Source organism: Dermacentor albipictus, chromosome 6 (genome assembly GCF_038994185.2).
Source record: "Dermacentor albipictus isolate Rhodes 1998 colony chromosome 6, USDA_Dalb.pri_finalv2, whole genome shotgun sequence".
In the NCBI taxonomy this organism is placed as follows: Eukaryota; Metazoa; Arthropoda; class Arachnida; order Ixodida; family Ixodidae; genus Dermacentor; species Dermacentor albipictus.
Window position 1 is genome coordinate 132,927,337 of NC_091826.1, and position 22,825 is coordinate 132,950,161.

The 22,825-nt window shown below is 47.9% G+C and overlaps 1 protein-coding gene across 7 annotated transcripts in view; it reads right to left on the minus strand.

The window, feature by feature from the left end:
- The window catches only part of LOC135902261 (uncharacterized), a 761,927-nt gene that overhangs the window by 634,293 nt on the left and 104,809 nt on the right, over positions 1 to 22,825 (minus strand). For 2 of the 7 annotated variants that reach the window (XM_070541346.1, XM_070541345.1), the window contains exon 2: positions 853 to 1,064. The exons of the other annotated variants lie outside the window; for them this stretch is intronic. The gene's annotated coding sequence lies outside the window, so the exon portion shown is untranslated. The remainder of the gene's footprint in view (positions 1 to 852; positions 1,065 to 22,825) is intronic. 7 annotated transcript variants of the gene reach the window in all.

Genomic DNA, 22,825 nt, shown 5'->3' on the forward strand with positions numbered 1-22,825 from the left:
CGTCGAATTGCATAGGCAGATTCAGTGCGGCGGGCGACAATGCGTCCGTTCTTGGTCCATACAAAGAGCCAGTTGTGTTCACGTTTTCGAACCACGGCCGTTCCGAAGAGCTTTTTCAAGCAAGGCCAAAGGTGCTCATTGATAAAAATTGGTGGGTCTTCCATTTCAGACACCGTTTCCGCCAGCCGCAGCCCAAGGCTTTGATTCCTAAGTTTCTTTTTCCGACTTTTCTCAAGAACTTTGTCCCACTTATCCCGCCTCTGGAACTGGATGATAATGCTTGTCTCTTTTTTTTTGTGTGGGGAGCCAGTTACATAAGTCCGCAGCCCTAGGTAATATCGGATCCCGTAGGGCTTTCCGCACCCCCTCCAGAATGTCAAGGACGCTTTCATTTGGTACTTGAATTGCAACCTTGACCTCAATATTTATATATCTACTGTACGGGTTCAGACTTTATGAGGTTGGTGTGACATTCTGCAAGATCTCTGTTAAGCAGGTGGACGTGTTGGTGAAGGTCTTCATTTTCTCTTTTCAAACTTTTATTTTCCTTTAAGGTAGCTTCAAGTCACTGGTTTGTTCAGAACAACCTTCATTTCATCTATCTCTCTCCGGAGAACTCGATCTTCCAGGAGACGGGACCGCTCCATTGTTGCCCTAAACGTCTTACATTCCGTTCAGAATTCCTATTTAAATTCCAAAACATTTCCTGAAATTCTTTCGCCATCACTATAGGGACACTATACACCCACAGAATATCACATGTACAATAATGGCAGCAGCGGCAAGGAGAAAACAAAAACGAACGACGACAAACCGGAAACAAAAGGGCAGGCCGAGGGGAACTGTGCTAACCTGCAATGTGCCGAAGGGAGACTACGTCGTACGCGCACGCTGCCGCCAAGTGTCCTCCGGTGCGGTCTTTTACAAAGTGCAGTGGCCACGTGTTCAGGGCGTGGTGCGGTGCTTCCACGCAGCTTGTGGCGCTTGTGGCGTCAGCGATGACCTGGCCAAGTTTGTCGAGCATGCGTCGTAGTCCAGGCACCGTCGTCCAGCCGAGGCCAGCTCTGCAAAGTGTCGAAGGGAGATTACGTTGTGCAGGCATGCTGCCACTGCTGCCAAGTGGGAAATATATACCAAATACCGAATTTAGTTACAAGTGTCTAGAAGGTACATGGCAAATGGCCAAGCAAAGAGTGGGAATACAGTGAACTCGTAAGGGTAATTACGACCGAAATACGGAAAGAGAAGCAACATGTTTGTTGGAAAGGAAAAAAAAAGAAAGTGAAAAGCTGGTGGAAGAAGGCGATAGAAGAAGCGATTGCCGAAAGAGAGAAAGCATCACGAGAGCACAGGCAGGATAAAAAACGCATTTTCCACTGGATGAAGTAGCCAGAAAGTGGGAAATATATCGGGAGAAAACAACTATGGATAAAATACTGGTTCGAGCAAAGAAAAACGTGAACTCGAACTTTGGTTGCCAGAAATAGTGGGAAAAAGAAGGCCCCCTGTAGAATATTTCCGAACCACATAAACTCAGGCAGTAGGTACGGAACAATGCAACATATCCTAGACGACGATGAAAATAAACTGGAAGGGGACGTGCGGGGGGGATTAAATTACATCCGGAAAATAACAGCTGAATCTGTCCAAGGCAATAAGGAGGTTGCATTTGAGGAAAAAAGCGCATCAAAGAGAACCAGATGGAAAAGAAAGTGCTGCTGAGAAATTTTGACTGGAGGAAAGCCGAAGAGAAAATTCCTAAGCGCACAGCCACACGACTAGACGAGGTTTCCGTTCGGCTCAATAATGAACTAGATCTAAATAGTAAGGAAGCTCCTTTGAATGCAGTAGAAAAAGGCCTTCTAATATAGATGAATACCAGACAATTGCCCCCAAAGTAGAATGAATTTAATTAACGAAGCTAAGGGAGGAGGAGGCACAATGCACTCTTATAGACCGTTCACCATTACATCGGTAACACACAGATTAGCGATGCGGGTGATCTAATAAAGCGTAATGCATGAAAGAAAATTATGGCATATTGGGAGAACTTCAGGATGGCTTCAGAATCAGTAGGCGTCTATGTTATAGCTTGTTTGTCCTTATTCAGAGTATTGAAATTCCCCGAGTAAAAAGAAGCCCGTTATATGTGGCTTTCTTAGACATTACAAGAGCATATGAGAACGCAGACTGCTACATTTTGTGAGATATTCTGGAAGCGAGAGGCCTAGAAGACTATTGCATGCAGCTTTTGATACAGATTCACCTAGAAAAAAATCGTTTGCTTTGAATGGAAGTGATGAGGAGCGTGAAGAAAGTTGATATGAGCAAGGGACTGAGGTAGCGGTGCACTTTATCCGCCCCGTTTTTCGTGATGTAAGTGGAAAGGATAGAAATGGCGCTAGATGGAAGTTATAACAGGTTTAATCTCTTATATGAACAGGTGGGTACAGTAGTAGAGCAGAAGCTTTCAAGTGCGAACGAAATTTGTTGCTACCTAACAAGCAAAATAATATGCAACTTCTGGCTAATATCTGTCATGATTATGTTGAGAATTTACGTCTTATATTTGGTGTTAGAAAATCAGGTGTTGTTGTATTCAAAGAAAACAGCGAAAAGACGGTGTGATTATAGGGCCAGGAAATAGCTTGGGTAAAAGAATATAAACACCTTTGTACATGGATAAACGAAGGCAATAGATATATGTAATCAAAGAAACAAGGAATAACGGCAAAGAGGAAGAAAAGTGTGGCCGTAGTGAAACACAGAACTCTATGGGGATACAATAGGTACGAGGATCTCCACGGTGTGTTTAAATGTATAATGTTTCCATGACTGACTTTTGGAAATGCGGTTATATGATTGAAGTGAGGGATAGAGTCAGTACTCGATAGCAACCAAAGGTCAGTGGGACGTTTCACATGGGGCGCCCACGGGAAGGCTACGAACGAAGCTGTGCAGGATGTTATCATCTGGGCAAGCTTTGGAGTGAAGCTGAGAGTGGAATTGATTACGAAGAACGACTGAGGAATATGGAAGAAAGAAATGGGCAGCGAGTGTGTTCAGATATTTCTGCAGAAAAACACATTGATTCAGGGGGAAGAAAAAGAACTAGGAACCTTGACAGCAAGTCGACGACCGGTATGGTGTACTACATGGAAACAAAGAATGTCAAGCGGAAAGTCAGCGAGGCTGACATAATCTCATGGGTGGCGGCAACGAAGAAAGGAACCTGCTATGAGTAACTACTTAAGAGGCAAAAACTTAATTCATAAAGAAGAAATTTATGACAACTCAAATGGGAGCTCATTATTTTTTGAAGCGAGGTCAGGATCCTTTAGAACACGTACTTATAAGGCGAGATAAAACAAAGAAGAAGAAGCAGGTTCTTGCTGCGGAAGAGCTAGGGAAACAATGGACCATGTTTTATTAGAATGTGAAGATATCTGTGCAGCGGTCGATTTGGGCATCTCTGGTCTCCTTGAAGCCTTTGAATTGAGCGAGAGCATGAAGAAAGGAAACATGTCCCCAGTAGAGATGAGTAAGACGTGATTGCAAGATTACCTTAAGAAACATAGGGTAACAACAAGCAACGGTGGTGTACAAGAACAAAGTTCTCTATAGACGTTCAGATAGTTTGGTGATGGGAATTCTTCATGGGGTTGTTTTTCTGCTTCCTTTTTTATTGTTTTTTAATATAGGGAGGATATTAGGCAATATAATAGGAACACTTTGATGCTGCAACCTACCGCGCCGTTCCTAAGGGGACGCTTATAGCATACCTAGTGTGTCTATTATACCTAGTATACCTAGCAGCATACCTAGTGTGCATGCCCATTTCATTTACTTATGAAGAGCTGATTGGCTGGGAGCATGTGGCTCCTTCTGTCGCATACTCTAGATCAGGCAATCAGAATTGCAGGGGTAGAAAAAATGGCCATGTCGACTAGGTGGACAATTACGGAATGTCTTCCCTGGCTGGCATTGAATGGAGAGAGAGAGAGATAGCACTTTATTTACACCCGTCAGAGAGTATGGGTGATCGGGTGAGACGCAGCTCTCCCTATCACCGTCTACCTCCCCCCTAGACGTCGGCCGGAATCAGTTGACTTCCGGCGGCGGCCTGGGCTTGACGGATGGCCTGTTTTTGGGCTTGCTCTTCCTGGCTATGGAGGGAGGATTCCCATGACTCTCTGTTTCCATGTAGGCCGTTTAGTGCTGGGCAAGCCCAAAGCATGTGATTTAGCGTTGCTATGCCTTCACAGTTTTTACATTTTGGAGAGTGCACCTCAGGATGCCATTTGTGCAGAATATACGGGTTTGGGAAGGTACCTGTCTGCAGTTTTCGCCATATTACCTCTTCCTGCTTTGTGAGAGATCTATGGGGGGGAGGCAGAGTTCTCCTCCCCATTCTGTAGTGTTCTAGAATTTCTCTGTATGTGGTTAACTCTCGTTTTTTGGACAGGAAGCACTCTGCCTGCGCTGGGGCCCGGTGTGTGAGTCCTCGGGCGACCTCATTGGCGATCTCGTTCCCTGTGAGTCCACTATGAGCGGGTGCCCATATTATCCTAATTAGGTCGTTAGGTACGTTCTCCTTGCCTGCTTGCAGAATTTTGCCGGCCTCTTTGGAAACCTTACCTTTGTCATAGGCTTTGATTGCAGTTTTAGAATCGGTGATGACTATTCTAGTTGATGGGTATGTGATTGCCAGGGCAATCGCCGCCATCTCTGCCTCATCTGGTGAAGAGTGTCGTACGCTACAGCTAGAGACTAGCTCGCCTTTGTCGCTCACTACTACTGCAGCATAATGCCCTTCTGGGTATTCTGCCGCATCGGTGTACACTACCCCTTGTTTTTGGAGGAGGGAGCCTTGGAGTCTTTGGACCCTGCTTCTCCTGCGTTCCTTGTTGTGTATGGGGTGCATGTTTCTTGGGATAGGGGTTATTCTTAACTTGTTAGCAATTTCTTTGGGGATGACGGTTATCCTATCACGTGATTCTGGGTTTTGATAGCCCAGGTTTCTGAGGATGGATCGGCCCGTTTTGCTGCCAGTTAGTCTGATATATTGTGCCGTGAGTTTCGCCTCGCACATTTCCTCTAGGGTGTTCGACACTCCTAGGTTCAGAATCATCTCGGTTGATGTGCATGCTGGTAAACCTAGTGCTGTTTTGACACCTTTCCTGATGAGAATGTCTACCTTGTCTCTCTCTGCTTTAGTTGTTTTTAAGTACGGGATAGCGTAGGTGATTCTGCTAATGATGAAAGAATGAACGAGCCTAAGTAGGTTTGCCTCTTTCATCCCCGCGTTTTTGTTTGCTATCCTCCTGAGAAGGCTGCATGTTTGGTTGGTCGTGGCTTCTAGTCGGTTAATTGTTTCGGTGTTTCTCCCATTTTGTTGTATCCACATACCCAGTATCCTGATCTTGTCCACCCTTGGTACCGGGGTGTTGTTGACCAGGAGCTGGATATTGACCTGCTGCTTACCCATGATGAGCATCTCCGATTTTTCCGGCGAGCATTTTAGCCCTATGGGTCTCAGATAGCATTCCGTTTCCCATATTGCCCTTTGTAGGGTGCCTTCTATTTGGCCATCGCTCCCCCCTCTGTCGACCCAAAGGGTGAGGTCGTCAGCATAGAGTGTGTGGCAGAGGCCTTCTATCTTTCTGAGTCGTTCTGGCAGCCCGATCATTGCAATGTTGAACAGGGTAGGGGAGAGCACTGATCCCTGCGGTGTTCCCTTGTTGCCTAGCTTAATGTTTTTTCTTATTGTGCCCCCGATTTCTATGTTCACCGTTCGGTCCGTGAGGAAGCTTTTGATATAGTTGTATAGCTTGCTTCCAACATTTAGGTGACTGAGGTGTGACAGGATCGCTCTGTGTTTGACGTTGTCAAATGCTTTGCTGACGTCCAGTCCGACTATGACTCTCGAGTCGCTAGTCTTCCGTTCCAATACTTGTTCTTTGAGTTGTAGCATGACGTCATTTGTGGACAGTTGTTGTCTGAAGCCAATCATGCTGTCTGGGTAGAGTTCCTTACTTTCCAAGTAATCGTTGAGCCTATTCTGTATGACGTGTTCCATGAGCTTGGCTACACAGGAGGTTAACGATATTGGCCTAAGGTTCTCAAGTTTGAGTTCCTTTCCTGATTTGGGGATGAGGACTAGATTTGCTGTCTTCCACTCCCCGGGTATCTCCCCCCGTTCCCAACACTTTTGAAAGAATGCTGTCAGTTGCTGGAGGGAGTTGTCATCGAGGTTTCTAAGCATCTTATTGGTGACCCCATCTGGGCCAGCCGCGGTTTTTCCGCTGAGCCTGTTTAAGGCAGCTTGGACCTCTCTTAAGGTGATTGGTTGGTCCAGCTCTTCGTTGTTTTCGCCACTGTAGTCGGGCAATGTTTCGGTGTTTGTTTCTCCTATGTACCTGTCTTTAATCTGGTTTATCATATCCTCCTCCGACCCCTGGAAATTGTGGGTTAGTCGTTGCATTTTTCTCCTGGTCTCAGCTTTGGTGTTGTCTGGGTCTAAGAGGTGTCTCAATAGTTTCCAGGTGGTGACGGAGCTTAATTGACCGTCTAGTCTATCGCAGATGTCGTTCCAGTGTTGTCTATTTAGGGTTTGGGCATGGCTCTCAATTTCCTTGTTGAGAGCTGCTATTCTTCTTCTCAGGTTACGGTTGCCCCTTTTTTGGGCTAGCTCGGTTTCTGCTTCGTTTTTCTTCTGCCACAGCTGTCTCATGTGGCTATCAACCCAGTTTTGTTCCTCACCTAATTCTACTTCCTCCTCAGCCTCTTTGCACGCCCGCTTGATGCCATTGGTCCATTCAACTATGTCGGTGATCGCCCCACAATCCGCTCCATTGGCGCGGAAGGACTGCCAGTTGATAGATTTTAGGGTTTTTCTCTCCCGTTTGATGTTTACTCCGTTTTGGACAACGATCTCTATGATTCTGTGGTCACTGCCTAGGTTCTCTCTCGTGTTGTGCCAAGTAGCCTCAACGTCCGCTCCGATCATGGCCAGGTCGGGGGAGGTGTCGAATGACACGCTGTTCCCCTGCCTTGTCGGTGCGAGTGGATCGTTGAGGAGTGTTAAATTGCATTTTATTATAGCGTCCCATAATTCCCTTCCCTTTATCTGGGAGTGGTGGTATCCCCATGCTTGGTGGGGAGCATTAAAATCCCCTACTATTACGAGACGCTGCTTACCCTGTGCTAATGCTTGCGCTTTGGCAAAGAGCTCCCTGAAGCCACAGCCTTTCCTTAGTTTAGGAGAGCTGTAGACGTTTATGACTAGCAGGCTGCGTTCTTTCCGCCTCTGCGGTATAATCTCCGTTAACACATAGTCAATCTGCGTGCATCCTACCTCATGCTGTATGACGGTGATATTTCTCTTCACCAGGGTAGCAGTCTGAGTGTTTGGCGACTGGCCTGGGTATGTTTTGTATCCGCTGAGTTTAGCGTTTTTCCCACACTCTTGCAGCGCGATGATGTCGGGACCATCGCATCCCGCAAGGTAGGCTTGGAGAACGTTTCTTTTTTTTATAAAGCCCCTACAGTTCCATTGCCATATTGTGTTTGCCCTAGTGTTGAGTCTGGCCATGATTCAACCGCAGAAGGAGTTGGTTTTGCTGGTCTGCCAGTTGATCAAGTCGAGTTCCCATTGGGATGACTAGTTGGCTGAGCTGGGCTGAGAGTTGGTCTATCCTCTCCGCGTTACGCTGGGTAGCTATGGCCGCCTGCTGTACTACCTCTTTGAGTTGCTGCATGTCTACCTCAAGTTTTTCTGCCCTGCCCTCTGCGTTTTCAAGGCCCGAAGCGGTCTTTTTAACTCGCTTTTTCTTTGGTGGTGCAGATACCTCTTGCTCGGATTCGGACGACTTATCATCCATGGCATCCTGACGCGCTGCCGGTTTTCTAATGAGTTGAGCCTTGAGCTCAGTGTTCTCCCTTTGCAACTCGATAACGTGATTACGGAGCTCCTGCATCTGAGCTACTGTTTGCTCCTGGTAAAGTTTCCATTGCTCCTGTTGCTGTTTCATCATTTCGTGTTGTTGTTTCATTTGCTCTTTGAGCTCCCTCACTATGTCAGAGTCATGGGAATTCCCCGCTTCCCAGCCTACCTTTTTGATGGTTGTTGTCCCTTGCTTCTTTGGCGGGGTGGGGGTGGCCTGCTGTGGTAGCCTCGGAAAGGATGCTGACCGGCGGCGCTCCTTGCTCGTGGCCCGCGTCTTGCTAGCGTCCCGCCGGCTGCGATGCTCTGGTAGTTTCTTCTCCTCCTCCTCCTGTTGCTGCAGCTTCTCCCATTGTCGTTTCTTAACGATGTATGGTGTTCTGAAGATCCCCTTGCAGGTTCTGGCGCCAGTGGGGTGCGGTTGGCCGCACAGCTTGCAGGTGGGGTTGCAGTCGTGTCCCTCGCTTGGGTTGGGGATGCCGCAGCCTCTGCATTTCTCTTCCTTGCTCTCGCAAACGTCGGAACGGTGTCCCAGGTCTCCGCACTTATAGCATACGTCGTACTTTTTTTTGTACAAATAACAGTTCAGGATGGCACCTAGACATTTGATTTTCCTCGGTACCTCCTTGGTGGCGAATGTGAGCATGATGGTCTTGCTCTGTCCTAGTCGCCTGATCTCCAGCACCTTGGGGTTCTCCTCATGTTCTGCTATCCCCTGCGTGATCTTTTGCAGTGATGTCTTTAGTCCTATTCCGTGGATGACGCCTCTCGAGAAGTCGTCGGGTACTGCCAGGTGAACGGTTACTTCGTGCACTTTTCCTTCAATCACCAGGTTTGTGAGGCGTAGGAGCTTGTCTCTTGCCTCCGTGCTGGGGGTGAAGAAGACCAAAATTCCTTGCTTCTCGTTCTTGACGAGCTGGCACGCCTTGTTCCATTCAATCTTCGCAGTTACATGTATGGCTTCGGTCAGGGTTGGTCCATCGTACTGTTTGACTACCATGCCTCCCTTGGGGCGGAAAATGATTCTCCATCCATTTTCGGGAAGCTTGACTTGGTTCGAGGCGATCGATTTCTCCGCTTGCTGTTTGCCGTCGCGCTTCGCTGATGGTGGTGGGGCGTCTTCTGAGACGCGCTTGGCTTTCCGTGCCCATTTCTCCTCGAGGTTGCATTTGTTGAGTACTGTGATCCAATCCGGGGCGTCGAGCTCGCCCTGTTCGGCGCTGCGACCTTCCACGGTGATATTCATTCCTTCTGTTGGCTGCCGCACAGCTGACGCGGCGGCACCGGGGGCTTCGGTAAGCCTTAGCCCACGTTAGGCCTAGTGGCCGGCGTTCGTGTTAGCGCGTCGGCACCACGGCTGGCAGACGTGTGGCTCTAAGGTGGCGAAAAATCCACTTACGGACCAAACGCTGGTGTCCGCAGAGTCCTCGCAGCTTCCGATTGATGATTTTAACCAGCTCTGGTCGATCCGTCAACATTTGCCGCTAGAAATCACTGCAGGAAGACAGAGCCGACGTGATACACGTCCGCTCGTCACGGCCCCCTAGCGGCGTCCTCCTTGAATGGAGAGAAGTGCCCGCCGTGGTTGCTTCGTGGCTATGGTGTTGGGCAGCCAAGTACGAGGTCGCGGGATCAAATGCCGCCCACGGCGGACGCATTTCGATGGAGGGGAAATGCGAAAACACCCGTGTACTTATATTTAGGTGCAGGTTAAAGATTACCAGGTGATCTAAATTTCCGGAGTCCCGCACAACGGCGTGCCGGTGGTCCTGGCGCGTAAAACCACATTTTTTGATTTTTTAAAGGAGAGAAATGTGCATGCTATCAAGGCCTAGAGAGTTCAACCGTAGCATCCCCACTGGCTCGCCGTATTGGATGAAGTTGCATGTTTGAGAAAGTCTGCGTGCTTAAAGAAAGACGCTCGAACGGAAGTATCAGTGTCATTGCGAATTAATTCCACTGAAGTTGCAATGCCCATAAATTAAAGGAAAGCGATCATGGCCTAACGAGTACCGAGCTGCTGTGCTTCACTTGAGTGGTTCCATTCTGTATTCGATAACACATTATATTTGGGACAGCAATTATACTGATACTACAGGGTCATTTATGATGTCGCCGTCCAACGGCGATAACATTCTGGCCGCGCAGCGAACGCTGCATGTGCGAATGAAAACGTGCGAGTGTCAGCCGACGGTGGTGGCTTAATCTAGAGCACGCAAGGTAGGAAAGCGGGGAGGAAGCGCTCGGTCTTGCGATGCGGGCAAGGCACCAGGGAGAGTGGAGGGATGGCGACATTCTGCTCCGGTGGCTACTGCGTATGGGCTGACGGCATGGGTTCAATGTTGAACGCGATCTGGTGTGCGCACAATATAGGTACATCGATGGCTCGCAGCTACGTATGCACTGTGTTCTTGCCACTAAATTGACGTTGAAGCGATGGGCAGCCCGAAGGTCACTTCACTCGCTGCGGCTACCTCGCCTCCTCGCGCCAGCGTTTTGACAGCGCGTTTCCGCAGTCATCGAGTGCGATCCGTTCATGGTTGCCGGGGCGTGTGCAGCACCATGGTTGTTATTTTGGTTAGTAAGAAAATATGTAAAACATTATACGACCGATAAAACTACTGTCCTTACTTCCTATAGCTGTCTACTAATTTGCTGTCGCAATGGTCGCCTTTTGGGTAAAAGTGCAACTGTATTTTTTTTAATATAAACGAGAATAGACACTAGAATATAGGTTAACTATCCACCGCAAAGTGCTAAGAATAAGTGAAAGGATGCTTCTGATTAAAAGGCTGGTGCTGATAACGCGTAGGTATGTCGAACAGTCAATGATTTTTGAGAGAACTCATTGCTGTAGGCCAGTTGGTTATTTATGAATTTGAGAAGGTGCCACAAGCAGAGCACGAACCTTGCAGAAACCGAAGTGGTACAGCCAACCGATGATTTAATTATATGATCGTCAAGCTTATATAGATAGGACACACGTTCGCCCCTGAAAAGCAACGTGAAACCAATAAAAGCACAGATCGACCTTAAACAGGGGTGCAATACAAATACTAAGATAAACGCCCACAGAGTGAGGCACCAAAAACGTGTGTATCACACGGAAATAAACAGAATTTTTTTCTGAGAAACCGCAGCTGGCGGCGAGCTGACGCAATCACCATCCTCAAAGCGTTCCATGGCCACTGCCTGTACAATCCCTCTTTCCAGCTAACCATTTTTATGCCGATAATCTGTCTTTCAAAAAAAAAGAACAGCCCAAACAACTACGGCAATGAATAGCCAAGCTCGACTCTCCAGCAAGGCCCAGGCAAAATTCATGCTGCCGCAAGCGAATGTTAACGCACCTACCGGTTTGTCCAATCTAGTATCTGGCGCACTTTAGCGGAATTTTATATATGACACGTGTCGTGTGAGGCACATGCGAATTCGTATGCTTGATTTCAAAGGAGGCCAAGCGCGTGCTTCTTCTTTCCATCACGCTGCAGAACTTTGAAAGCGGCTCTTTCATCTGGATTTTATACGGAGGTACTGCCGTAGTTTGGCTGTGTTATATGTCATATTTGCACAGCTGTTGCAAGGTACAAGATCCTCTATTTCTGTAGCATTTCTGTAGTAACTTCCTGCTGCTTGGCAGCGGTGCTCTGAAATAACAAGCTGTTACTGTATGTTCTGCCTACGAAGCATGCAGTATTGCGAAAAAACAAAACAAATGAAATGCGCACACAAGTCATTTGGGAGCAACAAACACAAGAGATATCATTCTTCAGGCCAAAGACGCATTCGGTCGGGTACTTTGATCTTGTTAGCGTCAGGTGTTTTGTGTTCCGATTTTGAATGTATTTAAGAAAAAAATGCCTATATATGCCTAGACAACCATTGCAAAATATAGTGACATGCCTTGATTGCATTGAATGCCCTAACAAACCTCTTGCTGAAGCTATCATTACTTGCGCATGAAAACACATGTGCTTTTTGCTTGTCGGTTGTGACAGTGGCCTTCGTCGCAGCAGCTTTGATTTGTGCACGTTACTCTGTGAAGGCTCAGTCCGTAGCCGGAATTGTGGGCATGCATATTTTCTTCTTTCTTTTTAGCTCGTGCGTGTGCCGCAAATGAAGTCTACATTACACCACATATAACGAACAATTTTGAGAGTTTATATCTGTAAAATACATTTTGACAGACAAGGACATTAGAAAAAAAATTTAGTGAGCACATCCTCATGAAGTTAATTATCAGCCTATTGGTTTTCACTGCACAACGAAGACTTGTCCGTGCGATGACGAATCAGCCCTGTCTGGGATTTTCCATGTCCATGCAGTCCCATCACATCTTCTAATCATTTGCCACCGTGGACTCTCCAGTGCGCCTTGAATACACTGGACAATAGGCCATTCACAGAAGCAAAGATCTTGGGAGCCTGGCCTGACAGTTCATTAGACCAGATAGCCATTCGAGCTCCTTTTTCCTACATGAAGGAAAGATATTGCTTGTGCAGTACGCGACTGCGATATTTTAAGGAAATGAAATGATTGATTGATTCATATACGAAAATGCGATATAGACTTATGTTATCTCACTCTCCTTCCCTCCCCTATCCGCCTCGCCACGGGTAGGGTAGCAAGTTGGACTCAGTCTGGTTTCCCTCCCTTCCTTTTTTTCCTGCTTTCTCTCTCCCGCTCTGGCGTCCTGTAATGGTTCTGGTCCTCTTGGTATCTATCCAGCGACTGCTATAAAACGCTCGTTCTCTCAACTACCTGCCTCTGTAGTTCAGCGGCTATACAGTGTCACCGTCGAACACGATATGCCGGGTTCCTTAACGGCTGTGGCAGCCGCAATACAATAATGTCGTGTGCGAAAGCTCTCGCGTCTCATGTTTACATTAGGCATTCAAAATTATTGAGTAGTCTCCCCTACACTCTCTCACGTACGCACATATCGCATATACCTCTCACACATAGCTTGCATGTTGTTGTATGCCCCTCTCAGACTAAGCCACATCTAGCAGCTGCTGCGACTAGCGAGATGCCTATTTCTCTCCTATGTGCAGCATCTAATTTATTCGAGTCAACTCTTTACTCAAGAATTTCACACGCTATTAAAAAAAAGCGGATAAAATAAGCATGGTTTCACTTTGGGACGCTCCACAACTACCAGCCTCGTTGGTTTCATGATGTATACATCTCAAGCAGCGTATAAGAAAGGAGAGCAGAATACCATTTATTTTGGCTTCCGTTAGGCATCTGATGTGGTATGCAACAAAATACTCCTTCTAAAGGTGACACAACTTTATCTGGACCACTCTGTCCCAACGCTGATAAAAAGCTACCTGCACTCTTAGTCAAGTCCTGCATAACGTCCTCCGTATAAGTGGTATGTTCTCGGTTCAGCCTAGACCACCGCATATAAACGTGCTTCCAAGCGAGATAATGCGTGACGAAAAGCGGCCAACGAGCAAAAGCAAGTTCTATATGCTTCCTTCCAAATTTGGCGCCCAAAAAGCGCGACGAAGCGTTGAGAGGGCGTTACAAAGCGAAAGCTGCAAGGAGCGATGATTGTGAAGCTGTGAGGGCAGAACGAATAGGCTATGAAAGAAGTCGTCGCTGCTGTGCGTAGTATCCATGGCGGAGGAAGAGGAACGACAGCGCCGGCCAGGAAGTAAGGTTGCCAGATTGGGCTATTATTAGCCAAATTGGGCTACTTTTTATGCGGGTTGGCGTCGAAAGTTCCCAGTTGGCTATATGACTATATTTGATCTATTGTTTTCTTAAGTTCCGAGTCCCGAGGACACGTCAACACTGTGAAAACTCTCGAGTGCCTGATTATGAAAACGCAAGGCTCATTCATGCTGCAAAGATATATAGAATCTCGAAGGCTGCGTATTTACGCAATGTTGGCGCATGGAGGCTGGCGTTAAGTCGTAGCTGCCACGTTTATACGTCATTCCAGAGCTAAGCTCCCTCCTTTGTCTTTTAGTTTCGGAGCCATCTGCGGCTGGTTTACGCCTTGCGCAGTACGAAAAGCGGTAGAACTGAAAGCTGTCCAGTACGTGTTCCATGGCGGCTGCTATACAGCAAACTATTACCTGAACTTACAGAACAGCTGAAGTAATCGCACGCAAGTCGTGGCGAGTTATTTTCGTCCGGGTTCTTTCAATGTATATCAAGGGTTGCTCGAAGCCTCTTGCTTGGTTTTTCCGCAAATCACCGCAGTTTTTTTAGCCAGTAACATTATGAAAAAATACACAAGTTGCTTTAGACAAGAAAAGGGACGGTTCAAATCTTTATGTACATGCTCGGCGAAGCGCAGTATTCTCGGCTGTCGATCAAAAGGAAATATTGTGTTATAGCATCATCAAGACTCCGGAATCCGACACTGTTCTTCAGAATCAGAACAATGCTGGAAATCAAACGTTCCACCTGCTATCTGAGCTCGCTTTGTGCCTACTACTGCAGCCTCTTTCCAACGGACCAGTCGAACGCGTATTCAGCCAAGTTTTGGTTATAAAGAATTATTTTAGGAGCCGCAGGTGGAATGAGACACTACAAGCTCTCCTCCATGTTAAGTTTGGTCTGGCAGAGAGTGGAGACTGCTGCAAAGATTTTCAGCCAGATGAGCAGTTTCAGTCGCATTTCAACTTTGCAGATCTATATGGTCCAAGAGGCAGTGCAAGGTAACTGAAATGCTGATATATTGAATATTTAGTCCATTTGTGCTAATACCCAATGTGAAAAGTATCGACTGAGACACCACACAATGTTTTTTTTTTTCGGTTTTGTTTCAGTCAAGCAGCTACGTATCGCGTGAACGTTGCGAGTGTTTTATGGTACTTCTTCAACGTTGAATATTACTACAATGATAAGCTCTGTACACATATGAAACACGATGTTCGTCCTCAGTAAAGATTGCAAGGCAATGGCTCACCAAATGTCGGCGAAAGAGCTTGCCACCCCAACGTCAGGAAAATAACTCGTCGGTTTTCATGCCATACTCCTGCGACATCTTTTCCCCCTTTAGGCACTGTGCGCGCGAGTAATTGCATGGCTTACTTTTTATATGCACGTATTTTATCAACCTTTCAATTCATCTTTGTTATTTTTATCATTACACTGTACGTTTCTCACGCGTATTTTCCAGCTGGGATAAAAAAATAGAAACCGGGTTCGATATTCATAATTGGTGCTTGCGGTACTATTACGTCTTTATTTTATTATTTTGGCTAACATCGCAGTGGTGGTTGGCCAAAGAGGTCTTGCCAGTTTGTGAAGGTATGCATAGTGTTCTACTGACTTCTTATTCTGATGTATGGTGCTTGAATTTGTTAGACAAAGGGTTTACTTTTTTACTTCATGGTTACTATGCGTGGCCCATGTAAATTAATTTGGTGTGTTCCCTGGCGAAAATACATTGATTACATTTTGTTCAAGTCGCACTGAATGTAAGGTACACAAACCTACTGGAAATCTGGCAACACATGCATTTCTGCCTGCATTCACAGGAACTTAAGTATACGTTTTCATATAGCATGATTCTTACCAGCGCATCCCTGCTTAAATATTGCGCAGTTCAACTCGTTTCGATACTGATACCACTTGGGTTATTGCCAGCGCTGTGAATGAGGTGGCATTTGTAACTATATACTTTACCCCACCTCTTCTGGTATGGGTCAGCAGGTTGTTCTTTTTGTTCCCACTCAAAGGTGAGCTGCAGCCACAACTGCCGCTTCTTCGCACGAACAAAATGGGAGAATGTTTCACGTTTTCTCCATAGTCCAGTGTGCCTCCAAAGTGGCAGCATTTGCTAACTAACCGTGCAGCTGCTCTCGAGTAAATTGAAAAAGAAAGAGAGAGAGCAGGAGAGAAATACAACGTTTATTTTATGAATCAAGCTTAGGAAAGGCTTCCCTGTTTTAATGCCTTAAGCTCGGGCTGCCTCTTGTGCAGATGATCGTGAACAGACGAAGCTGACCCTCGAGCTCGTAGCTGGCAACAGGGAGGCGTGAAGTAACGTTAGCTCAGAACGTGGCTGACTAAATGCCAATAACGTCATGAGTAATTCATACAGGAAATCATTTGGTTCATCCTAACAATAAATGGTGTCCGCACCCCGTATGAGAGGCAGTTCTCGCTAGAATTCTTTACGCAGATCTTGAAGCCAGTGTGGAGCTGGTTGCATGCGGCGGAAGTAATTTTGGACTCTAGCCAGTGTAAGCTATGTAAAGCCAGGGCTAATCTTAATCACATTCTGTGGGAATGCCCACAGGCTCCCTCTGAGGGAAGAATAACCTCTTTAGAACAATGGGAGACCTTATTACTCAGCTCCGATCCGGAGATTCAACTGAAGACCGTCCAACTGGCCGAAAACGCCGCTAGGGTCCAAGGACTCCTGGCCGTCGTCTAGGTGGGAAGACTTAAAGCCTTCCCTACATCTGTTGGACAAATAAAGTTTTACAATCCAATCCAATTGGAGTCCGAAATACGCGGCGAGATTTCGACACCATTTACACCACATAGAAGGCACCTGCATACCATCATCAAACGTTTTGCGTATGTTTTGGCTGGTTTGCACTGACGAAAAATTTGGGTCTGGCTATTTTTGAGCTACATTTTGAGATCATTTGGCTAGATTTTGTTGGGGCTATCTGGCTACCCTGCCTGGAAGTGGCAAAAACATCCCGTGACCCGGCAGACGAAGCGATTCCATTCGATGGCAATTATCGTCAGTTCTTTGTATCTGCGACGTTATGCGACTGTTTCGCAACTACGGCGTCGATTCTAGGAACACTGAAGAGGAGATGTTGGTAGAATTTGCGCAAAGGAATGAGCTGGGAATAATGAACACCTTCTTTAGGAAGCGTAGGTACAAAAAGTGGACCTGGAAAAGCACTAATGGTGACACAACAAATGAAATTGATTTCGTACTTTCTGCCGATGTCATCATAGTGAAGGATGTTGAAGTGTTAGGTGGGGTAAATTGCAGTGACCATAGGTTTGCGAAGGCTAGGATTCGCCTCAATTTGAAGAGAGTAAAAGTAAAATTAGTGCACAAGAAACAGGCCAACCTAGACTCTGTAACGGTAAAAGCTCATCAATTCAGACTGGTATTTGCAAACAAATATGCAGCCTTAGAGCATTGAGATGATGGTGATGACATAGAGGTAATGAATGAAACTCTAACGATGCTGGCTTCAGTGGCAGCAACTGAAGTGGGAGGCAAGGCCCCAAGGCAACCAGTAGGCAAGCTCTCCTAAGTAGGAAAGGACCTAATAAAGAAACGACAAAGAATGAAAGTATCCAACACAAGAGATCAGATAGGATTCTAGAAACTCTCAGAACTGATCAACAAGGCGAAAATAGGTGATATTCTAAATTACAACGTCAGAAAGACTGAAGAAGCCGTAAAAAATGTACGCAGCCTGAAATCTGTGAGAAGGAAACTTGGCATAGCACAAACCAAGGTGCACCTACCAAATATAAGCAGGGTAAAATCACTAGCAAACTCCAAGGCACCGTTAAAGAAGAGCAAGAATTTCGTACCAGTACCCAGAGCAGCCGCGATACCCCCTTTCGAAGCAGTAATGAGCAGAGTAGAAAGGCTTCTTCAATAACTAGCGAAGAAGTTAGAAGGGCATTTCAAGACATGAAACGGGCAAAAGGCGCATAAGAAAATGGAATAACAGTCGATTTTATCAAAGATGGAGGAGACTTAATGCTCGAAAAACCGGCAGCCTTTTATACGAACTGTCTATCAAATTCAAGAGTCCCAGAGAATTGGAAGAATGGCAACATTTTACTAATCCACAGAAAGTTAGACGTTAAATAATTGAAAAAGAATAGGCGCATTGCCTTCCTTCCAGTATTATATAAAATGTCACCAATCTCCGGTAGAATAAGGACAACACTGGACTTCATTCAACTCAGGGAACAAGCTGGTTTCAGGAAGGGATACTCTGCAATGGATCACAGCCATGCCATCAGTCATGTAAATAAAAACCCCGCAAAGTACAACCAGGCTCTCTATATGGCTTTCGTAGATTACGAAAAGGCATTTAATTAAGCAGAGATACCAGCAGTCATACAGGCATCACGTAATAAAGGAGTACAGGATGCTTATATAATTATTGTTACGTGAAGCTGAAGCCGAATACTATTCACTATTTATTTACAGGGAAGCTCACGGAGGGCAAAATGGCGACACTATATTGACACGTGTACTTATTTGTCTTTATCGGGTGACATGTTTCACCGCCTAACAAATGTTACCGCACAGCGCGGGACGCGCCCTAATGTATCCGAAATTTCTGGAAAGTTATCGATGTTCTATCCGCGTTCTGTTGTCACCGAACCTTGTGTTATCTGATTTCATCGCCTGACGCGAATGCTGTAGAACATTATGGATGGCACGCGGGTCGCAATGATTAGTCTGGAACATTCGACGACTGCTGTATCAAAGCCGACGCGCTTGGCCCACCGAACAGATTTTCGACGATTGCCGACCGTGTTCGCCACCATCGTTGTGCTATAAGTGTAGCCTGTTATGTGGGCACAGGTTCGCCCAATAAAGGTTTTGTCGTTCACAGTATTGCTACTGTGTTATTCAACGTCACCACCACGTGACATTTGGTTCAGGTGCTTTACGTTCACGTACCGGACGCCCACGACAAGCCGTAATCCAAGCCCGGACCACAAAGACAACACCAGCGCCATCCCAGAACATCGAGCAAGCCGCCGGATACAACAGCTGCCCCCGTAACATGGAATTCTACCAGAGACGAACAAGAAGATCGTTAGAGAAGTTCGTCCAGAGACGACCAAGAAGGCAGCACCAATGGCAGCCGGAGCAGCCCCAATAGTTCTGCAGCACCTGAGGGAGCCACCGACGTTCCGCGGTTCCACATTTGAGGACCCGGAAAGCTGGCTGGAGACGTATGAGAGAGTCGCTACGTTTAACAGTTGGGACAGTGACGACAAGCTGCGGCATGTCTATTTCGCATTGGAAGACGCCGCCAGGACCTGGTTCGAGAGTCGAGAAGCCACCTTAACGACGTGGGACCTGCTCCGAAGCGGCTTCTTGGAAACGTTTACAAGCATCGTGCGAAAAGAGCGAGCCCAAGCACTACTAGAAACCAGAGTGCAGCTGCCAAACGAGACGATCGCGATCTTCACGGAGGAGATGGCCCGTCTTTTCCGGCGCGCCGACCTGGAAATGTCGGAGCAGAAAAAAATCCGCTTCCTTATGCGGGGCGTCAAGCAAGAACTTTTCGCCGGACTTATTCGTAACCGCCAAAGACCGTAGCTGAGTTTTCTGCAGAGGCTTCGACGATCGAGAAAACTCTGGAGATGCGCGCCCGGCAATATAACCGCCAGGGGCTCACGCCGCAAAACGCCATCCAAGGACTGGATTCCGACAACCTTCAGGAGACCATCAGGGCCATTGTGCGCGAAGAACTGCGCAAGGTCCTGCCTTCGTCGCAGCCCCAAGTGGCTTCGAATGCCGACATCGTGAAAGATGAGGTTCAGCGATAACTTGGTGTTCCTGACGTACAACCGCAATTACCGCAGCCCCAGCCAGAAGCGATTACCTACGCTGCCGTCGCACGCCGTCAAGGCCCCCCTCCGTGACCACGCCAGGGCCCTGTGACGCCGCAATTCCGTCGTCCGCCGCCGCCGCCAGCATGCCCACCCGTCGCCCGGCGCACCTACGCGAGGAAGACGGACATTTGGCGAGCCCCCGACTACCGCCTGCTCTGCTAACACTGCGGAGAAGCCGGCCATTTGTACTGCCGATGCCCATACCGCGACATGGGACTCAGAGGGTTCGCCGTCAACGCGCCGCGTCCACAGCTTGGGGAGCGCCCACGTGACATCGCCGGTTACCTAGCCGCCACTCCGTGGAACTCTCGACGACCGTCCCGTTCACCGTCACCAGGCCGTTACCTGTCGCTGCAGCGCCGACCATACACCGGCTCAGCCCGGGGCCGCTCTGTTAGCCCACATCCGGAAAACTAGAAGCAGCAATTGGTGTAGGCGCGGTTGCTGTTCGCCGAACTGACGAAGATCCTCCGCCACCGACGAAGTCGACGAAGAAACCATCTCGACGATCTAGTGACAACATGCCGCCATCTTGACGAAGTAAGGAAGCCAAGACTACACCGACGAAAGACGACTTGACGAGGCGACGTTCCAGCTTCAGTTCAACACGACGCAGCCATGATGCGACGCAAAACTGAACTGCAATGCCAGACAAACAATCACCGACCTCGATGTGCTTCTCGACGGCCACGCAGTCACTGCCTAAGTCGACACAGGGGCCGATTACTTCGTAATGAGTGGACACATCGCCGCTCAGTTGAAGAAGGTTAAGACTGCATGGGAGGGCCCCCAAATTCGGACCGCTGGAGGACACCTCATTGCGCCGACTGGAATCTGCATGGCAAGAATTACCATTCGTGACCGGAATTACCCTGCCGCCTTCGTTATCCTCCAACAGTGTTCACGAGACGTCATTCTTGGCATGCACTTCCTGAACCAACACGGCGCAATCATCGACCTGAAGTTGAAATCGATAACGCTTTCGCAAGATCAACCGATATCATCGGAGAGCTTTCGTGGTCACCACAGCTTGATTGCGCTCGAAGATCTGGGGTGCGATCTTGTACGCGTTCCAAACTCGAACGGAGGCGGTCCGTTCTTTCCGTCGCGAAATTGGCGGTCCATCCCGTTGCGTTCGTCCGATAGCAGACAACACAGAATGATTGACAGCAGATATCACTTCACAATTGACGTCATGGCGTTCTTCACCGTTCAAACTGACCAACTGTGTGCGGCTCGGTGGAACGGACTGCCTCCGTTCTATTTTGGAACGCGTACAAGATCGCACCCCAAGTGAGCATCCCGCCGCGCTCCAGCATTTTTATTTCCGTCGGCACTGAAAGACCTGCTGACGTAGAAGGCGTCATCGAGGGCGACCAGCATCTACTATTCGACCGCGAAATCGCTTGACTCCGCGGAGGGAAAGCGGAAGTGATGCTAACCGATTTCAGCCAAGAGTTCATGCACATCAGCAAGGGCACGACAACCGCGTACATCGAGAAAATTCTGGAAACGAGCAATGCCTTTGTCCTCTCAGATTCTGCCGCATCTACCCCACCGACCATATTACCCGAACCAGACTTGGACGTAAATCCAAGTCTCCCCATGACCCAGCAGCAACAGCTCAGAAGTCTTCTCCGTCGATACAAAGACTGCATTTCGACGTCATCGAGGATTCCACAAACACCAGTTGCGAAGCATCGCATCACAACCGAAGAGGGCACTCGACCACTCCACCAGAGCCCTTACCGAGTTTCGACGCGAGAACGTGAAGCTATTAGGCAACAAGTCGATGAAATGCTGCGCGACGACATAATCCAGCCGTCGAGAAGCCCGTGGGCATCTCCTGTTGTCCTGGTGAACAAAAAGGACGAGACCCTACGTTTCTGCGTCGATTATCGTCCACTGAACAAGATCACGAAGAAGGACGTATACCCCCTTCCGCAGATAGACGACGCATTGGATCGGCTCTGCAACGCTAAATACTTCTCGTTGATGGACCTCAAGTCTGGCTACTGGCGAATAGAAGTCGACGAGTGTGATCGCGAAACGACCACCTTCATTACGCCAGACGAGTTCAAGGTCCTGCCATTCGGACTGTGCTCGGCACCTGCAACGTTTCAACGCGTCATGGACACGGTGTTAGCAGGATTGAAGTGGCAGGCGTGTCTTGTTTACTTGGATGATGTCGTTGTCTTCACCAAAAATTTCGACAGCCACCTTAGGCGGCTTGCGACAGTATTAGAGGCCATCAAATCATCAGGGCTCACTCTGAAGCCGGAAATGTGCCGCTTCGCTTACGATGAGCTTCTGTTACTAGGACAGGTCATAAGCAAATCGTGAGTACGCCCCATCCCGCAGAAAACACCTGCCATCGCAAAGTTCCCGCAGCCCACCGACAAGAGGGCAGTGCGTACATTCCTTGGCATGTGTGCCTACTACAGGCGCTCTGTCAAGGACTTTTCACGCATCGCTGAGCCGCTAGCGCATGTAACCAAATCTGATGTCGAGTTCAAGTGGCAAACGCTGCAGCCTGACGCATTTCAAGAACTAAAACGACGCATGCAGTCGCCGCCGGTGCTTGCACATTTCGACGAAGATGCCGATACCTAAATCCACACTAAGGCCAGTAGCCTAGGTCTCGGTGCCGCCCTAGTCGAAAAGAAAGACAGCCATGAACGGGTAATATCTTATGCTAGCCGGTCGCTGTCAAAAGCGGAAGGCAATTATTCTACGACTGAAAAGGAATGCCTCCCCATCATTTGGGCAACAGCAAAATTCCGCCCTTACATATATGGCAGGCCATTCAAAGTCGCCAGCGACCATCACGCGTTGTGTTGGCTAGCTAACTTAAAGAACCTGTCAGGACGGCTGGTGCGGTGGAGCCTCAGACTGCAAGATTATGACGTCACCGTAATATACAAGTCCGGAAGAAAACACTTTGACGCCGACTGCTTATCACGCGCCCCCATCGATCCCCCGCCGCAAGACGACGACGACGTCCACGCCTTCCTTGGAATAATAAGCGCGGAAGACTTCGCTGAACAGCAACGAGCAGACCCGGAGCTAAAAGGCCCCATTGAGTATTTGGATGGGCACAAAGACGTTGTCCCTAGGGAATTTAAGCGCAGATAATCTTCGTTCACGCTTCAAAACAACCTACTCGTGCAGAAGAGCTTCTCACCAGTCCGTGCGAACTACCTTCTTGTTGTTCCGTCAGCACTGCGTCCAGAAGTACTGCACGCCCTACATGACGATTCGACCGCTGGGCACCTCGGTTTCTCA